The 20,112-nt window shown below is 52.3% G+C and overlaps 1 protein-coding gene and 1 non-coding gene across 5 annotated transcripts in view; both read right to left on the minus strand.

Moving 5' to 3' along the window:
• Nucleotides 1–20,112, minus strand: part of GRK5 (G protein-coupled receptor kinase 5) — a 199,407-nt gene that overhangs the window by 25,207 nt on the left and 154,088 nt on the right. The window contains exon 1 of one of the 4 annotated variants that reach the window (XM_045506560.2): nt 6,209–6,338. The exons of the other annotated variants lie outside the window; for them this stretch is intronic. The gene's annotated coding sequence lies outside the window, so the exon portion shown is untranslated. Of the gene's footprint in view, nt 1–6,208; nt 6,339–20,112 lie in introns of those variants that run through there. 4 annotated transcript variants of the gene reach the window in all.
• On the minus strand, nt 11,648–11,842 carry LOC123612790 (U2 spliceosomal RNA). The gene has a single exon (XR_006720072.1). It is a non-coding gene; the product is annotated as a U2 spliceosomal RNA (small nuclear RNA).

The raw sequence follows: 20,112 nt of genomic DNA on the forward strand, positions 1-20,112 counted from the left end.
CGTGGCAGAAAGTGTACAGTAAATGTCACCACGATCACTTTGTCCTCCTTCCAGTTAAGCAGCCTGGCCTGAGAACTTCAAGTCTGAAGGGACAATTCCAAGAGTGTCTGGTCCTACCCAGGAGCAGCAGTCCCCTCTGGGAAGCCAGAGGAGCCCTCCCACCCATTCCCCTCCCCTTCCACATTCGCCCTCCGCCAGCTGTTTACTCACCAGCTGGGCTTTGAGGTGGGTTTCTAATAAATTACAGGGATAATTGAGAAAATTGCTGGGAGTGGGCTCTGAAAGACGGGATGTAGACACATCTTTTCCCCCCAAAGATGCTGAAATCTGAAAGGCTGGCTTTCTCCAGCTACTGAAACATGACAATGGGTTCTCTGCTAAGACCACTGGGTAGTGTCTGTGGGGGTTCAGTTCTGGGGGTGGAGGGGGCGCCCACAGCAACCTGGCATGGCCCTGGTGAATGAAATCTCCCCACCGTTCTGAATGTCCACATCCCTGAGTTCCTTCCTTCTTTGTTTCTCTTCCAGGCCCGCTCCTGTCCTCTCTGCAGGCTTTCCTCTGCCCTCAGGGCCTCCCTCCCGAGTAGGGCCTGATGAGCCCCTTGACCCTGTGTGGGGGAGCCCTCAGGTGTGTGTTGGGGCAGGGGCAGCTGCTGTACCAGCAAATGCCGCCCGCTCCCCCAAGTGCAGGCAAAGCCCATTACACGACACCGCAGACTCAGAGCATGTCCCCCCAGGTCTGCTGTTGCCAGTCCTGGGTGGCAGCAGCTCCATCCCACCTTCCATCCTACACTGCCCTGGACTGTCCCTCCCTCTCCACACTACAGACTTGAGAAATGAGACAGCAGAAGTGCAACCAGCAGACCGTAGGCTTCTGGAGCAACGGTTGCTCCTTTTGCAGAAAAGATGCTCACTGTTGTGGAAGAGGCCCCAAGCTCCAGTCCGACCTCTGCCTTGGGCCATTTCTTGGGAATCAGAGTGTGTTGATCCTTCCCCTCCAGTTCAGAGAAGTTGATTCCAAAAGAGACCCATGGAGAAGGCTCTCCCCAGCCCACATGCAAGGTCCGACGTGTCACGTAAGAAAAAGGGCCCTCAGACACTTGGAAAGCGCTGGGGTCCCAGTAACCACAGTCCATCCTCTGCGGCTTGAAGGCAGGAAGATTCCACACAGTCTCAGATCTCTTTCCAGGAAGTTAATCCCTCTGGTCCCAGGAGGCCTGTGAGGCAGGCTGGGCAAGGGAGGGGTGTACCCCACAGGCCAGGTGGGCTCTGGACAGGAATGCCACCCTCAATGCACCGCAGGCTCAGGAATGCCAGGGAGCTATGGCTGGCAGTGCCCTGGCCCTTTCCAACAGGGACTGTCCTTCTGGGATGAAGCTGAGGGTCAGGATGGGGAGGAAGGACTGGGGTCATTTTCCTCCACATCAAAGACTTCGTCCTAATTTCTGACCAAACAGAAAAGAGCTCAAGGCCCTGAGATATTTACAGGGCTGAAAGCAGCCAGGAGAAGGGGTGTTGGTGGGGGTCACTGGTAAAATTCCCCTTGGGGCCTGGGACGCCCTCAAGCCAGCTGTGGTTTGAAGAGATGCTTGATTTCTTTGGTCACCAGATGGTCTCAAGTAGCTCTAGCCCGCAGGCCCTAACTTTAACACAACAACATGGATTTAGGCACCAAGGTTCCTTGGAAATGTGTGGTGGGCAGTGTGGATTTGGAGGACTGGAGGAAGGACTGCAGACACGGTGTCTCTGCTGGAGGCCCCGCAATGAATGCTTGGCCTCCTGATGGTCTTCGGCAGCTGAAACCAGCGGGCTGGCCAACTCGATGTGACCAGTCTCCCGGGCCCTGCCAGGAAGTTCACTCTGATGACAGTCAGGATGAGCCTCAGCTGCCCTTAAGGAGGGCCCCATGGCCAACTCCAGGACAGCTTAAAACAGCAAGACATGCCTCGGGGACACAGCCTGAGCACAGGGCTCACTCCCCTCTGGCCTGATGAGAAAGGACTTGGATCCCTGAGGAGCTGTAGGCCTCAAGGCCACCTGTCCTGCCCTGAAGTCCCAAGTGGAGCAAGAGAATGCACTTCCCTCTCCTCTTTGGCTAAGACTCCTCCCCATTTCTTCCCCCTCGAGGTTGGCGGGGGCGAGGCAGGTGGACAGAGGTGGAATTAAAAGCTCGGGGTGCTTTATCCACTCTCTGTGGGTCTGTGCCTCTGGATAAAAGCCCCCTCCACCTCTTCCTATGGAACGTGAAACTGACCTTGAATCTGGTACCAGAAGACCTTGGGGCTGCACTTGGATGGGGCCAGGCAGCCAGCAAGCCCAGAGAGGGTGGGCGCAGCATGGGCACACTGGGCTGGACCCCCTCGGCATCCCTCTCAGAGTACTTGCTCCTTTGTACCTCCAACCCCGCTAAGGCCAGACTCTCTCTCCGCTGTCCCCGATGCTTACGCCACAGGTTCTGGGCATCCTGCTGTGTGTTAACCAGAATGTACCTCTCAGGCAGCAAGATGTGAAGGCTGCTTGGGTGTTTTTCTGGGCACCACAGTGCACTGAGAAGAGCCCTTCATGTTGCTTTGGACGTGAGTGGGGCAGGCCAGTGAAATGGATGTAGGGACCCAGTGGGCTTCATAATTTCACACCTCTGAGCCCCTCTCCTCCCTTTTGTCCCCGTCTGCCTGTGAAGTTCTCAGTGCCCTCGTGCTGCCCCACTGCCTGTGACCCTAAACTTCAACGTGCTGCCTAGCCTGGACCATCCTCTGCTCCGTCAACGTGGAAACCTGCAACAGTCGGGCATGGAAGGCACTGATGACCAGTACTGACTCAGTGCACTGGCGGTTGTGGGATTTCCAAAGAAAAGGCAGCTGGGGGTTGGCAGGGGTCATGGGTGGGTCTGGTTGGTTAGAAGAGCTAGGGACTTGTCCTGAAGCTGCATTTGTAGAGCAATGAATTAAGAGGGAGCGTGTGCTGGGTTTGGAGTGATTTGTGGGCTAACAGAAATTGCCTGGGGCATTCCAGGCTAGAGAGGGAGGGACGTCGGTGGGGGCAGGCATGGGCTTGGCCTGGGCTTGCCACCTCCCCTCCCCGTAGGTGCTTAACTGAGCACTCAATCCAGGAAGCCAGTGCTGACTGATCACCCACCACACCCAAGGCTCTGCCTCCCTCAGGGACTTCCAGTGGGAGGGTGGAAGCCCCAACCCCAGCTCCGCCTCTGTGGGCCAGGTCGCTCAGCCTCCGCCAGGCCAGCCCCCAGTCCACAAGGTGGCACTATTGAGCCCCTTGCTGCGGGGCTTTGCTTGCAGACACCCTAAGGAGACCAGCCGCTGGGACTCAAGAGTAGGGAAGCCAGGTGGCACACCTGAAATAATTACCTAGTGATTCATCCCAGACCTGAGGAGGGCGACCTCTGCAATAACAGTCGAGGGGGAAAAAATGAGAGATCGGTTTGGGAGGGAGCCTGGGAGAGGAAAGACAGGAGCTGGACCTTGAAAGAGGGGGGGAGGGGGACCGCGCAGGCAAAGGCCTGGAGGCTGGAGCAGGCCGGGAGCAGGTGGGGGTGCTGCTCAGAGTGAGGAGGGCTCGCCCAGATAATGTTAAATAAGTGGGGACAGCTGACACGATCCTGTCTCGTGAGGCTGGTTCTCACTGACTGCTGTTCATCCTCCCTGAGAGTGGCATCACGGGGACCGCTGGCGTCAGTTGCCCCGGGCACCGCTCCTGCTCCCCTGGGCACTGCTGCCTCCCTCTGCACCATGGTGACCAGCAGGAGGAAGGAACTTCATTTCCCGCATCAGAGAGAAACTCTGCATGTCTGAGGACCATGTTCCCGGAGCATCTCCTGGCTTCCAAGTCCCTTGTGTCCAGATGTCAGAGTAGAGATGGGACCCACTGTATGTGTCTGGTGTCCTTTTAAGTGCCCGGGGATGGAAGCACGGTTGGGACATGAAAGGCTCTCGGAATCACCTCCCACACCTCCTCATAGCTGCCAACACTCCTGAAGTGAGCGCCTCTGCTGTCACCCTCAGAGCCTCCTGGAAACATGCCCTATGATTGTTCAGAGAGTCGAGACCTGAGAAGGAGCATGAGGAGGAAAAGAAGACAGGAGGCTCCCATGGGAAGACCCTCAGAACCAACCGATTCCACCCACTTGTGGCACAGATGGGGAGCAGAGAGAAGAGACGCCAGAGTTTGGGGCATGGATCTAAGCTGCACAGGCTCTGAACCAGGTGTCCTAAGCCAGATCTGGGGGAAGGACATGGCCTTGGCCTCATCGGCCCCACTCCAAACCAGCTTGTCAGATGGGAACAGGCGCCCACAACAGGCACAACCTCAGCCCTGGTATCTCACCCACCCAAGCCCTCCTCTCCATCCCTGCTGCCCTGGTCTGGAGAATTCTCCTCTCTCACCTGAACTAACCAGTAGGCCCCTCACAGCTACCACTTGTTCTTAAGTTGACATGATGGCCCCCTGGGGAGTTTTTCCACACCACACAGCTCTACTGCAAAAGGACCGAGTCCGGTGCCTTCTCGGCCCTGGCCCCAAATGTCCTTCTCAACCTGCTTCCGCAACATGCCGTCCGCTCACTGGTGCTCTGGCCTCACACTGGCTGCGTCCCGGCTGAGCTCCGGCTTTCCAGCTGCTGGGCCTTTGCTATCCCCTTGGAAGGAGCTCCTCCTGCCCTCTCATGGTACGTCCAAATCCTACCTAGTCTTCAGGGCCTGTTTCCAATACAACTGCATCCAAGATGAGCAGGCAGGACCTTCCACCCCATGCGACGTCCCAGGGACAATTGTCATCACCATTGCTTCTTGAGCACCTAATACATATTAAGTCCTAGGAACTTTACATGGGGCTTTTTCAATCCTCTCAAAGTAGGTGTTATTACTATTATCTCCATCTTACAGATGCCGAAATTGGCTCAGAGAAGTTAAGTAACTTGCCTAAGATCACACAGCTAGCATGGGAGCAGGGACAGGATTCAAATCCAGGCAATCCGGTCAGAGTCTTATCCCTAAGCAGTATCAGATCCTCCAAGGATGCCACAGTCTCTCTCGAATAGTGTGAGGAGGATGTGACTTTGGCCTTGAAGAGCAAGCCCTCTGTGGAGGCCTGTGGGGACTGGACAACGAGGTGCAGTGGACTCTGCACATTTTGGCAAGGGCCACTTGCATAGCCCTGTCGTACGCACCACACACACACACCCCCCCGCACACACAGGCTAATGGCCAACATATGCTTCGCTTCAATATATGAAAACATCCCTCCAAGGAGCTCCGCACTCATTAGCAGCAGTTTCATCAGTGAACAAAAGGTCAGCCCAGGAGACTGTCCGCTCTATCTCCAGACGCAAGCACTTAGGGCTTAATGATGTGTATATTTTCATATGTGGGCAGCTGACATTCCCCATGTAAACCATTTGCAATTTCTCAATGTGGACAGACTCGGCTTTCAGGAAAAGCTGAGCAGGAAAGAGGCAAGAGACTCTAGAAGAAAGGGGTTCCAGGGGGTCCCCTTCCTTCCAAACAAGGGGCTACCTGCAGGGTTGCCGGTCCTGCCCATAGGGTGGAGGCAGCTGTTTCCTGGGGGTCCACCCCATTTCTCCTCCAGGACAGGAATGGGGAGGGGCACTCCCACAGCCGTACCCTGGCTGCCCCTTGACACTTCCCAAGGGGATCTGCGTCAGCTGTGGGAAGCTCTGCACCCTGAGCCACCAGGCCTGGCTGTGGGCAGGGGCAGGGGTGGGAACCAGGCCTCCAGTAGGAGCCAGGGCCAGAGGCATTGCGGGCGCTTGGGAGGGGACCAGCTGACAATCACTGGTCCCTTGACTAGTTTTCCCACCAATTCACACTTCTGTTGCTCCCCAGAACGATGCCATACGTGGGGCACAGATATGGACACTGAGCCCTGGGGAGCTCTTTGAGGGGCAGGAATGTTGTTCATTCCTGTCTCATGGGAATCCAGCACAGTGCTTGGTGAGCAGCTGGTACTCTGTGCATGCTCGTAGACAGAATAGTGAGTAAACAGATTCAAACCCAGGCCTGCCTGGCTCCAAAACCTGTAATCTCTCTACTCCGCTTTGCTAAAGTGAACTGGCGATGTTCCAGGCACACAGTAGGTGCTCAACATATTTGTTGAACAAATGTATGTGCACAAGCGCTTTCACAGCAGGGGAAAGGGTGGTGGAGAAAGGGGGAGGGTCTTCCCATCAGAAGTACCTTCGTGAGGTCTTCAGGACAGCTGGGCCGATCAGCGTTCTTTGGGATCTTCTTAGTTACAACAAGTTGGAGTGCCCGTCTCAGGCAGAAGCTGTGGGCTGGAGGCTTGGGGTAGAATCTGGAGCTGCCTTGGGAGAAGCATCCTGGTGCCAGGGGTTCCTCAGCCCATGAACAGCCGTGTCTCTCTCACGGTTTCATTCCATCATTTCCCCCACCCTTCCGATAAATTCCTCCTTTGTTTGGGCAACTGGGAATTAAGTACCTGCCACTTGCCGCCAAGAATCCAGACGAATTCGCCATCTGTAAAATCAGGAGTTGGGCCAGGGAGGGAGGAGGACCCTCCACAGGCTTCCCCGCCCCTTGCTTTCCTCTCCCTGAACTCAAGTTGGCTGATTCCGAGTTCTGTAAACTAACTCAGCCCAGCCCGCCTGACCCTGGGGGCAGGAACTGGGTGAAGAAAGCAGGATGGGCAAGAGGAGGGCAACGGGGGGCTCATTCCAACCCCAAATCCTGACTGGAAATTAAGCCTGCTTGTTCAGTCACAGCCAGCAGACAAAGGAGAGCGTTTACTGAACGGCAGCCTTGGACAGCGCTTCCTCACTCCGAGGTTGATTTAAGGTCTGGCTGACAGGAAGGAAAAGCACCACTCTTCCACCTTTTTAATCAAAACCTTCAGTGCCATGTGGAAAAGCCACAACCACGCAGTTTGGGTCCATCTGGAGTGGCTCCTCTTCCAGGCAGCAGGCACAATCCACGAGCCCCAGACAAGGACAGAACCAAAAGGAAAAGCGGGGTTTTGTTATCTTGGTCATTGGGGAAAAGTGAATCACTCCAGCCAAGCGCTCGTGAGCAAAGGGCGGTGAGGCCATGGCTCCTTCTACTCTGGGCCTGATGGCTACATCCTGTGGCTCTTGGCCAAAACACCAAGTCCTCTCTGAGGGTCCACGTGGCCAGCATGGGACCATGTGCCCTGAGCACCATGCCAGATGCAGCCCCACTGGGCAGAGACCCATGCTGGACAGGCAGCTGGTGGCAAGAGGTCCTTGGGGGTAGAAGCTGGGAAAATGACAATTCTCATGGTGCCTCTCAAGTTCTGGGGGAAGGGGTGCCCACCTTTCCCATCAGGGCCTCCAGTCAGAAGCATTTCACCCTGAAGCAGAGGAAGCCCAAGTTTTGGGGCCCTTTACTTGCAGTCTCGGGAGCTACAGAGTGTTCTAGGTGGGAGAGGAAGCACTCACACATAAGCACCTCTGGTAGATGGAGAACTCAGATGAACAGGACCGAATCTCCAAGGCTCCAGGGATGGGTTGTGATTTCTTTTCATTCTCAGGAAGCAGTCACTCTTGTACCTCATGTTCTGTTCTTTCCCATGTTATTTAAGCTGCAGCCCACACAGAACCTGGATCTCCCCTTGTCTCTGACAGACGGCACTCAGTCTGGAAGGGGCCTTCTCCAGAGGGACTCCCAGCACTCCACCTCCTGCCTGACTGCCACCAAGCCCCCAGGAAGATGGCCTGAGCTGCACCTTTATCTCTCTGCAATGAACAGCAAAGACCCTGAGTCCAAGGGGCTCACCAGGCTCTCTGGGGCTTCCCGTGGTTGGAGAAGGCGAGGAAGGCCAACTCCCTGACACCGTGCTGGGAAGCAGCCCGGCAACCTGTGTACGGCCCCCAGTTCCATACGACACAGACCCACACAACCACCCCGGCAATCTCCTTAGGCGTTTGGGCAACCATCTCTTACACCAATTTGGGGGCAACCCTGGGGATAGCTGGTTACTCCGTCAGGCCAGGATGGCATGGCAGGGGATGGGAGTGGTCTTTGCAAGCCAAGCTAGAGATGGTGCTATTGCTGAGACCAGTCAGAAAGCAAGGAGCCCTCTGCTTCTTAGCTGGGGTCCAAGCTGATGCAGCCCATCAGCTCCAGCAGGCTCCTTGAGTGTCCGTTCTGTGCCAGGTGTTGAGCTCCACCTCAAGGACCTCATAAACTGATTCACTTGGCCAACGGCAGGAGTTCGAGACAGGTGGGGACTGAGGGTGGACGAGTGCAGTGCAGCCTCTCAGCCCCTAGGAGGGAAAGTTCAAAGAGGTGGCCTCATGGCTGAGGTCAGGTCTGATCAAGGCACAAAGGATGAAGGAGGTCTGGCCAGGCAATGAGGAGCACTCTTCCTCCCTTCCTCTCCTGGTATCTGTACCAGGGGAAGTATTCTGAGAAGACCAGGGCTTGAAAAGCATCATTTTTTCCCTGTGGCTAAATTGACGCTTTTCTGGGTAAATTTAAGATGGTGGGACTGCCTCTGAGGACTCTAAACAGACAGCAGGCTTATGAAGACCACCAGCTGGGAGAGGGGCCTTGTGGCCAGGAAGTGCTCTGGGCAAGCCTGCCACTGCAGCAGGATTCAGCCCCTTCCAACAGTGCCCCTGCTGACCTGGCCACCCCAGGTCACAAAGTGCCACATTCCCTGGGTCGGCAAAGTGAAGAAACACAGCCCTTGAGAAACAGCCACAAACCTCCAAGAAGGGAAAAGCAGATTGGGACTTAAAAGGTCTTGTCCCTTATTTCCTTTGCTGTTCAAGTGGCTTCGCAGAAATCAGGATGAAGGATTTTTAGGGGTCAGGAAGTGAGAGAGGACATTTTTAAACACAGGCAGAATTTAGCCAGAGGCCCTGAGAGCTGGGCAACTCTAATGAGAAAGAAAGGAACATACACAAGTGGCCCTGACCCAGACCTTGACTTTTTACGTCAAAAGCGAAAAAGGGTAATTAACAAAACGAAACGTGCCTGGATGTGGAGTGAGAGGCCAGCCGGGCTCTGTCAATTCGATAATCCCCGGTCAAGACCTGTGGGCCCAGAGTGTGAGATGGGAGATGACTCGCCGTTTACACAGGCTGAGATCTGCTCTCAGGATCCAGAGAAGTGGGATTTTTTCCTGGTGAGTGGTTTGAATCTGGCCAGCTCTGCTCTGGGTCAGGGCCAAGTGAAGGTAACTCACAAGTAGAGCTCCAGTCCAAAGGGGCTGGGGTGCAGGACGCTCACACCCGGGAACATCTCACTCCTTGTGTGTGAGAGGCGAGGGCAAGGAAAGCCAACTTTCCATCTTCCAGAACACCCTCCCTCCAGACCGGCTTCAGTTTGCAACTGTGTTAGAAATATCTTGGCCCTGAAAGCTTTTTCTCCAGTGAAGATTTCATTCCATGTGGCTCGGGAGTAAAGGAAGGGCAGAAATTTCCTAAGATCGAGGGAATTCAATTGAAATTCCCCACACGATGTCATTTCTCTGCCCAAGGCCCATGGACAGGGAGGGCCTGTCAGGCCACATGGAGAGCAGCGTCACTGCCCATCCAGGGCAATGCTGGGGGCAGGGCAGATTGTCCTCAGGAAGCCTGTGGCTGATTTCTGTGTCTCCAGCCACTCTAAAAAGAGGAATTCTGGGCAGGAAATACGATACACCACAAAGGATTAAGGGTCCAAGGCAAAGCAGGCTCCAGTGGTATCAAGGGAACATCCAACTTTCTGACCTGGAAGGTCACAAGAAAGGAAGAGGGACCAGGCAGGCATGCTCTGGCCTGCTGGGAGGAGCCCCGGCTGGCACACCAGCCGCAAGGAGTCAAGAGGAACCCAAAGGCATCAGGCTGCAGGCAAAGAGGATGTGTTTTGCAGGTAAGGTTGGGGGAGAGAAATAAATGTGTCTACCTGAAGGACAATCACACACCCATTAAAAATGCTGTGCGGGAAGACTGTGACATGAGAAAATGTTAACACCGTGTAAAGTGGAAGGAGGTGCCCAGATTCAGGGCCAGCAGCTGCAGCTGGACAGGGCTTGGGAGGGACCAGCCAGGGTGCACAGCCTACAGCCCACCTGCCCTCCCAGACTCGCTTGTTTGTGCAGCAGCTGGGAAGCTGATGCAGGAGGAGTTTTGTCTTTGGTCAACTTTTGAGACGACAACACAGCGGAAGAGAAAGATCACAGTTACAGAGTCAGACAGACTGGGGTTATATCTCACCATCACCCTTTTTTGTTGTCCTTTCTCTTTGTTTTATTGTGGTAAAAACAGACCACGAACAGGAAAACTGCCATTTTAACCATTTGCCAGTGGACAGCTCAGCAGCATTAATTGCATTCATAATCTCAACTATCACATCTTTTTCCAAAATTTTTTCATCATCCCAAATAGAAACTCTATACCCATTAAGCAATAACTCCCCATCACTCCCTCCCACGGGGCCCTGGTAAGCTCTAATTTACTTTCTGTAGTGATGAATTTGCCTGCTCTAGACATTTCATGTAAGAATCACACAGTATGTGGCTTCTTATGCCTGGCTTCTTTCGCTTAGCATAAACTTCTCAAGCTGTAGCATGTATCAGAACGTCATTTTTATTTATGGCTGAATAATATTTCATTGTGTGGATATGCCACAATTTTATTCATCCATTGAGGGACACTTGGGTTGTTCCCCCTTTTTGGCTATTGTGAATAATGCTGCTGTGGATATTTGTATCCAAGTAACTGTGTCAGTCCCTGCTTTCAGTTCTCCCAGCTTTCCCTCTTACCCAAGATAAAACGGGACAATTGTGTCTACTACACAGGACTGTCATGGAGACACAAGGAGAGAAAGGTGTAAAGCACACAGCACGCTGAAACAGTGTCGCTGGCCCCGCCTCCCCCAGTAACACTCACCCTTAATAAAGGAGTATCAGAGGGTCAGCAAGTCAATGGTGCCCCTGGCAAGGACCTCTCCGTTTAAAAAGCATGGATACTTGAATGGCCGCACCAGTGGCCTCCTCTGCTTCGTTCGCACACTACAAACGTTTCAGCATTTAGACAACTGGCCCCAAGAATAAGAGCCTCAGAGGAGTTCAATCTCAGCTCGAGGCCGACCACGGTGGGAGGAGGAAAACAAAGTTAGGAAGCAACGCTTTACAGGCCTTTGCTCTCCACTTCTAGCACAGGGTTGAGGGAAGCCCGGTGCGGAATGTTCCAGTCTCCTCTTCCAGACGTATGACCCTCAGGGGTCCAGCCCCTCCTTGGGCCTCCGTTCCCTCATCTAGGAAATGAGGAGTTTGGCTTAGCCCAGTAGTTTAATTTAATTTTTTTTTTAGAAGAGAAGGGGAATTCTTAGAATATGGACAGCATTTTAAGAAGTTTTGGAGAAGTGAGAAAAAAATATGGGAAAAAGTGACGTCCAGGGTTTTAAGGGGGTAAGGAAAAGAGCGGCAGCACAGCACCTCGGTTGTCTCTGTGGTGAACCAGGCAGCTGCAAAAAGTGTGAAGAGACAGAGGGCACCTGCTTCCGGAGGCCGGTCCTTCTGCCAAGCTACAGACCACCTTCACTTTCCAGCTGTAAGTCTAGCGATGGAAGGCAGACACTTGGAAGGCGAGTTTAAGAAGAAACAGGATCACTTACACCCTATTTCTTAAACTTCAGCTTTATTCCTGGAGGGGGCACACGTGCCTGGCGGTCCTGCAACACCAGGTTGATGTGTGGAGCGGATGGAGCAAGCCCCTATTCCAAATCCCTGCTCCAAAAATCCATTTAATATATTGTCATTGGATACAGGACAGGATACATCAAATACTAAACTGAGAAGAGCAGATACTACCCTCGATCTTAGCCAAAAGGCTGAGAAGCAATTAGCCCAGCAGTTTTACAACTGGGTTCCAAGGAGCCATCCGTGTTCTTCTCAAAGCCAGGGCCCAGCACGGGGAAGGGAGCAACAGGGGTCTAGCCCCAGGCTGGTCAACCACCGCAGATCTGGAAATCTGTCTTCGCATCGGGAAATCTACAGCTAAAACTGCAGGCAAGGCCCTGGACTGGGAGGCCCCAGAGATCTCCTGGGTGCTGCAGCCCCCACCCCCCAGGTGGTGTCCTCTCTCCCCTAGGGAGGGAACTGGACGAATGGTCCCTGAGGATGAGGGTCATCTCCCAGCGTACCAGGATTGCTGGAGGCCCAGACATCCATTCAGAGCGTGGCTCAAGCAGCAGGGGCCTTCCATGGGGAGCAATGTATCGCTGGGTCCTGGGGCAACCTGGAAATGACCCAGGAGCCCTGCTGCTCTCCAAACAGTACCCTAGCTCTCTAGTCATTAACAGTCCTTCAGTCAAGAAGAGATGTGAATGGGGGGAGGGTATAGCTCAAGTGGTGGAACACATGCTTAGCATGCACGAGGTCCCGGGTTCAATCTCCAGTACCTCCTCCAAATATAGACAAATAAATAAACCGAATTACCTCCTCCCTCATAAAACAAACAACCAAACAAAAAAGAAAGAAAGAAAAAAAAAGAGATGTGCTTGGAGTCCAAGGCAGGGAGCCAGGCTGGGTTCTATTAGGACAGCAGGATGGGGAAGGGTCAAGAGCAGAGACTCTGAAGTCTCTGCTTCCTCCATTCCAGCTGTGTGGCCTTGAGCAAGTTACTTAACCTCTCTGTGTCTTCAACACCTCATCTTTAAAGTGGAGATGATCTATGTGGTAGATGTGAGGATTAAGTAAGTTGTTTAAAGCCCTAAGGACAGTGTTGGGCACACAGTTAAGAGCTGTTCCCAGGAAGTTCCTTTCTTAAGTTTTCAATCTACTTCTACCCTTGGGACTTTTTTGCAGTGCTGTGGCAGGAAGTGGGAAAAGCAAGGGTACATGCTCCATTGACCCAGCTGCCCTTCCAATCCAGCTGGCCACCCAGCCAGACCCTGCCCAGGAGGGGCTCAAGCAAAGGTGGACTTTGAGTTCATCAGATTCATTGACAACAGGATGGAGATGCTATTCTGGGCACTGGGAGACAGAGGAGGGCCAAGGGATCTTAGCAGAGATGAAAAGCTGGCTCCAGGGCCAATGACAGGGAGCTCAAATCCCTGGAGGATGGGCAGGCACTTAGAAGCGAGGCACTGGCCCAAGCCACCCATATTCCATGTCCTTGGTTGCCCTGGAGATCGAAGGTTGCCTAGATGGCTAGGCAGATTCTAAGCCAGCTCCCCAAGGCTCCAGACCCCAGGGAGGGGGATCCAGCAGTCAGCCTCACTCCTAGTCCAGTGCCCTTTGCTCTAGGTCACTCTGTCTCTTTCAACAACAAGCCAGCATTTATAAAATGCATCATAGCTGGGAAATAGACAGTTAGCTTAGCAGTTTCCAAAGATGACGAAGTGGTCTTAGCCTCAAGGCACAAGGACACAATTAAATAATATTGAATCACTCAATGAAAAAAGAATTCCTTTTCCAATTTTCCTTCAAGACTCGCATCATCAAGAAGAAAGTCTCAGTGTGGCGTGACCGTCTTGCTAACATGTCTCTAATACTTGCGAATCTCACCTCAAAACAAAGAGAAAGGAGGCTCTGAGCCTTAAGTAAGCAAAAGAGTGTCCAGCTAGGATTTAATGCCAACTTCTCCAGTTATCCTTATGTACATGAAATCAATACCAGTTTCCCAGGCATTTCCTGATACAAAGTTTCCTTTTGAAACTCATTTAAGTTAAAAGATGAGTTGATTTGAAGAAAAATGTTACATTAATCATCATAAGGGTGGTATGCAGATACAGGAAAACCTGTGAAGGTGATCTGAGATTGACTGATGTCTGTGAGTCCATTTGAGCACCACTGTTATCATCCCCATATTCAGATGGTGAAACTGAGGCTCCAGGGATGCCCAGATGAAAAATGGCAGAACTGAGTTTCATGTGTTCTTGGGGACAAAGATTGAAGCCTCTGACTGCTCCAGAGGCTGAGGAGCTGTCCCCTGCCAGGAAGCCAGCATGTTTGGGCCAGCTCAGATCCTAGGCTGCTGCTCAGATCCTAAGGTGTGGTTGGGGGAGGTGCCAGTGAAGTGTGGCTGTGAGCTGGGCTGGGGGCGCTACAGAAAGAGGAACTTGGAATCATTATTATTTCCTCTCATTCAAGCTCCTTACTTTTTAAAAGGTGCATGTTTTCCGGAGAGCCAAACAAGCACTAGGAATAGATTTCTTTTGTGCAGAAACTCAAGCTGATGGGTCATTTCCCCCTTAACAAGAACAAACTTCCTGGCCTCAGCCTATTATTGTTTATGGAAACAAAGAGGCATGCATCTACGCAGGGCCCAGAGAACCATATCCTGCCAGCGGACCTCCTGCAAGCAATGGCCTCCAGGAGCTATCTGCCCTGGGGCACTTCCAGCATCCCACAGATGATGCCAAGCTGATCCATGTCAGAAGCCTGCCCCAACCCACCTGTTCCCATCATTGTCGTTAGAAATCCATGCAGGCCCTTTCAACAGGACCCTCCTCCAGGTCTGAGTTTTCCCTGGAATCCACTGATACTTCCTTGCAAAAACCACATTGAAACTGAGTGCCACCTGGCGGGGGAGGGTATAGCTCAAGTGGTAGAGCCCATGCTTAGCATGTATGAGGTCCTGGGTTCAATCTCCAGTAACTCCTCCAAGAATAAATAAATAAACCTAATTACCTCCCCCTAGCAAAAAACAAAACAAAACTGACTGCCACCTGCCGGGCCTTAGTGACAGGGGTTCGGGGGGCAGGTGGAGACCTGGCACAGTTGCTCATGGGCCCAACTGAAATGAACTCCAGCAAGATATCCTACAAATGACACTGCTGGATACTAATGGGCTCCTTTATAGCCCTGTCTCCACTATTCTAAATCAGCCTCTTCCCTTCCCAAATCTTAGGTGCCTGATCTGTAAAATGGATACACTAATAATAGCCACTTAGGGAGTTTCTAGAAAGATCCAGGAGCAAGTCATTGCAGAGCTGGACCCAGAGGGCCTAAAGAATATCATCATGTCAACCAGGAGAAGGGCTGGAATATTCGTGAAGGAACAGGCCTGGCCCCACTCTTCTAATAGGCAATGGGGCTCTGGTTCTCCAGAGGAAGAGAAATTCATGGGCCTAATGTGTCTCCATATACACCCAGTTCCTCAAACAACTAAGGCCTTCTTACAAGGGCAGACAAGACAAAGTGAAAAGAAGGCATTGAAAAACAAGTAACAAAAATGAATCCAAATGTCATCAAAATGAAAAATCTTTGTGCTTCAAAGGACACCCTCAAAAAAGTAAAAAAACAATCCACAGAATGGGAGAAAATATTTGCAAATACACATATCTGATAAAGGACATGTATCTAGAACATAAAAAGAACTCTTAGGATTCAACATCAGTAAGATAAGCAACCCAATTTAAAAATGGACAAAGGACTTGAATAGAATTTTCTCCAAAGAAGATATACAAATGGCCAATAAGCACATGAAAAGGTGATCAGCAGCATTAGTCATTAGGGAAATGCAAGTCAAAACCACCATGAGATACCACTTCACGCCTACCAGGATGAATAAAATAAAAGACAGAAAGTGCCAAGTGTCCGAGAAGATGTGGCGAGATGGGAACCTTCACCCGCCGCTAGTGGGAATGTCAAATAGTGCGACCATTTTGACATTCCTCAACTGATTAAACATCAAGTTACCACACGACCCAGTAATTCCACTCCTAAATATATACCCAAGAGAAATGAAAACATATGTCTGTGCAAAGACTTGTACGTGGATGTTCACAGTGGCATTATTCACAACAGTCCAACAGTGGAAACAACCCAAGTGTCTATCAGTTGATGAGAAGATAGATAAAATGTGGTTTATCCATTAAATGGCATATTATCCAACCCTAAAAAGGAATGAAATACTCATACAAGCTACAACATGGAAGAACCTTGAAAACATGCTAAGTGAAAAAAATCAGGCACAAAAGTCCACATATTGTACGATTCTATTCACAGTAAATGTCCAGAATAGGTAAATCCATAGAGACAGAAAGCAGATTAGTGGTTGCCTGGGGCGGGAAGAAAGGGAATAGGGAGTATGGGGTTTCTATTTGGGGTGATAAAATGCCCTGGAACCAGACAGTGGTAAGAGTTGCACAATTCTGAATATTTTAAAAACCATTGAACTGTGCAATTGAAAAGGGTGAATTTCATGGTATATGTGAATTATATCTCCATAAAGCTAGTGTTTTAAAAATGAAGTCTGTAGTGGTGAATGGTATATAATACTGTTAGCAGGATCATCTAGTATTATTATTATTATAATTCCTGGCCCACCCAGTTCAGAGCAACCTTGCCCCCCAAACACCTGCCACCTGTATCACTTTTGATCTGGAGGCACCTGGAAGGTGAGCTGCCCAGATCTCTACAGAGCCTGGCACACATGTGTGACTCCAGTTTCCGGGCAGCTTCTTCAAGCTGACAAGCCTAAGAACATGCCATAGGCTGTCTCACCAGCACTAGAGATTAGCCAGCCATACAGACAATGTTTCCAGCCTGGGGGCTGGGGCAACGTAGGGAGGAAACAATATTCCATATGCTCCCCTGAATCCCCTAGCCTTCTTTGCTGGCCAATGGACTGGGAGAGAAAGTCATGTGTCACATCAGGGCCAAGGCAGTTACAGCTCGTCTGCCTCCTTCACTCCTCTCTTCCCTTTGGTGGTGGAGACACAAAAGCAGCCAGAACCCCTGGTCTTTACGCAGAAGAGACCCAGTCAGATGGTGCATGAGAAAGACAGAAACGTCTGGTGTGTGAAGCCCCTGAGACTTGGGGTTTGTTTGTTGTGGCAGCTAGCATTAATCATCCTGACTAATGCATTGCCTTTTAATGAGTCCAGCCTCTCTGGCCAGCCCTCTGAGGCTGGGGGCCCTCCTGACCCTCCTTGGCCTCTCACAACTCCACAGCTGGAGTTCATGTCTGGATGATTTCCTCATTCAATGGCCTGATTTTGGAAGCACAGACACAGGACGGGAAAGTCAGATGAGAGCCACTGCCAGGGGACTGTCTCATGTGTACCAGCTCCTGGGCTCTGTTCTTGTGGTATTTATGACTCTCACCACTACCCAACCCACTTGACAGAAGAGCAGCCGGAGGTACTGGGAGTACTTAAGTCACTTTCCTAAGGCCACTCAGCTAAAAGAGGCCAAGTCTGGCTTCCAATCCAGGTCTACCTGGTTCTAAAACTCACCTTCTCACAGCTGCCTTTGTATTAGATCTCTGCAGCTTTCAGCCCATTCCAAAGCTCACCCTGGGCTGGGGTCCTCTCACCACCCCCAGAGCAAAGCTGGCCGTGTATGGGCAACTGACACAGGATTCTGGGCAGCATCCAATACGCGGACTCTGCCTCTTGAGATGGATGCCTTCAAGTCAGGGTTTGAAGAGCATCTTCCTACAGGAAGTGAGAATTTGGCTCCGGGCATAAGCTTTGACTTTGAGCAGGGACTTTTCAGCCAGACTCCCAGCAAACACACTCTGTCAGACATCAGGGGACACAAGCCAACCCAGTATCAGCTCCCCAGAAAGAGACCTGAGGTGACAGATGGGAGAGGCCCACACAGGGAAGATTCCCGGAGCTCCCTCACTGTCAAGCCAAACTCGCAATGAATGAGAGCCACGTGTCCAGCACTGCGCGGGGGCAGGGGACACAGAGAGAGGTCAGATGCCATCATCTCTGCCCAGTGAGCTGATAACCCAGCCACCCACAGCCACGGCCCTCATCCTATGCACTGCCTTCCTTGGGGACACCTGCACCCACTCAGTAACTCAAGATAGACACAGGGAGTCACTTGGGTTCCCCTTGCCCCCTCTCTCCACACCCCACACTTGCCACTCCCTGAAAGCAACTTCCTCCTAACCTTTCCCAAGGCCCGAGGGCCTCCCCAGCCCCACGGCTGCTGCTGAGCCCCACGGATGGTCTTCTGCCTCCAGCCCACCCCTCTCCCCTTTCTCCTCTACGTGGCAGGAAAGACCATCCTAACCTGGGAATGGCATTCAGAGGCCTAGGGGGGCCCCCTGCCCTTAGGACGGTGTCAAACTCCCCACCATGGTTTTCCAGGCCCTGATGCTCAGAGAGCCCCTGTCCCCCTACCTTTTCACTCCTGTTGACACTGACCTCCCTCCCCATCCCCTTTCCCACCTCTGCACCAAAGTCTCTCACCCTCAGCACTATTAGCACTTCAGGACAGATAATTCTTTGCTGTGGGGGCCGTCCTGTGCATTGTAGGTGGATCCACAGCATCCCTGCTCCATATCCATTAGATGCCAATAACACATCCCCCCAGTTCTGACAACCAAAGATATTTCAAGACATTACCAAATGTTCCCTGGTGGTGCAAAATGTCCCCAGGTGAGAACCACTGCCCTATGCCTTTGCACACGAAAGGCCTTTCTCCTTTCCTTTCATTGGTACCTGGCTTCTCCATCACCATCATGTTAAAATTTGATTCAGCTGCATCCACTCCCAGAAGTCTCCCTGGCTCAGCCAGGCTGGATTGAGACAGCTTCTCTGGACCCCTCTCACCTCCCTGTGCACAGTCCCCCACTGCTCCTGTCACACTGCCCTCGACCCATCTGTTGACGTGCTGTCACCCACCTCTGTAAGGCGGGCTCCTCAGAACACCCCATGGGGCATGGAAGCACTGACCCCGTGGACCTGCAGAGGATAACAGAGCAGCGTGCTCAGAGACCACCCAGGTAGGAGTGATGGCTTCTGACCAGAGGCAGAAGAGGCTCTATGCAGCTGGAACAGAGACATAGAGGGAGAAAGACAGAGTAGGGGCAGCGCCTTCCAGGTGAGAGGCCTTGCAGGGAACAGCCTGGACAAAGGTGATGAGGTGTGGACGTCAAGATGAGACTGGGAAATGGCGTGGCTGGAGCCCAGAGAGGGCTGTGGGGAAAGGATGTTGGAGCAGAACGAGGCCAGGTCGTGAAGACACTTGGATGTGTTCTGCAGACCAAGATGTATTCAGCAGGAGGTGAAATTTAAAAAAAAAAAGTTTGGGAAATGCCTTGTTAGCAATTAAACAGGTTTCCTTTTTTTTTTTTTTAAATACCTTTATTGTGGTACAATTCCTGTACAGTAAACTACACATATTTCAGGTGCATAATTTGATGAATTTTGATAGATGCATACACCAATGAAACCACCACCACAAGGTAAACAGGTTTCTTTATTGCAGGACTTCTCAGAGCCTTTAATATGCTCACAAAGTGGGTGAATCTTTATAAAGGAGAGATGTGGCGAGCAGTGTTGCCCACAAGTAATTGGCTACAGACGGGTTGTTCTCACAGAGATTGTCAAATGATCAGTGTCCCACAGTCCACCGTTCGGGAAATGCTGCTTGGAACCAAGACACATGAGCTGGACTTTGAGGAGGGGTGCGAGGTAAAGACTATCTGGCTTTGGGGACAGTCGCTCTGAGTTGTCCAAAGGCTTCAGAGCCAGTGCTGGGGCCTCGGCCACTCGGCGCCGCTCCCAGCCCCTCACTCCCCAGCACCTGCGGCATCTGCAGCACTGAGAAGTCAAACCAGCTCCTGAGAGAGTGACTGCAGGAAGGACTGGGGAGGCAGCACAGAATTTATTGTAGGAAAACAGTCGGCCCACGGGACCACTTCGGCCACCTCCCCCAGGCCCCTGGGCCATAACATATGGTGTGGTTTAGATTTTAAAAATTGAGGAGTACTTAAGGAAAAAATGTTGGCAGGCTGTGAGGCACTTGTAAAACCATCTGAGCTGATGGGGAGGCTGGGCCCCATCCCTCCAGGAGATGGAGGCAGAGCTGAGCAGGGGTGGGGAGGTCTGGAGGGCCCAGACTGGGGTCTGCGAACAGAGGCTTCTGGTCGAGGTTGGCTAGTAGGGGAGAGAGGGAAGCAGCCCCCTTCAGCAGCCCTCGGATAGGCCGAAAGAGCCAGCAAGGCCGGGCAAAGAAGCCACCTCGTCCTCACACTGCAGAAGCCAGGCCAGCGCCAAGGCCAGGGCAGCAGGAGGGCAGTCGGGGGACGGGCGGGGTGGGAAACAGTGCACCACATGGGAGAGGCCAAGGGCTCCGGGATCACCCCGACCTAGGCTCAACTCCCGCCTGTGTGACCTGGGACAGCGACAGCCCCTCCTGAGCC

This window comes from Camelus bactrianus, chromosome 11 (assembly GCF_048773025.1).
Source record: "Camelus bactrianus isolate YW-2024 breed Bactrian camel chromosome 11, ASM4877302v1, whole genome shotgun sequence".
Lineage (NCBI taxonomy): Eukaryota > Metazoa > Chordata > Mammalia > Artiodactyla > Camelidae > Camelus > Camelus bactrianus.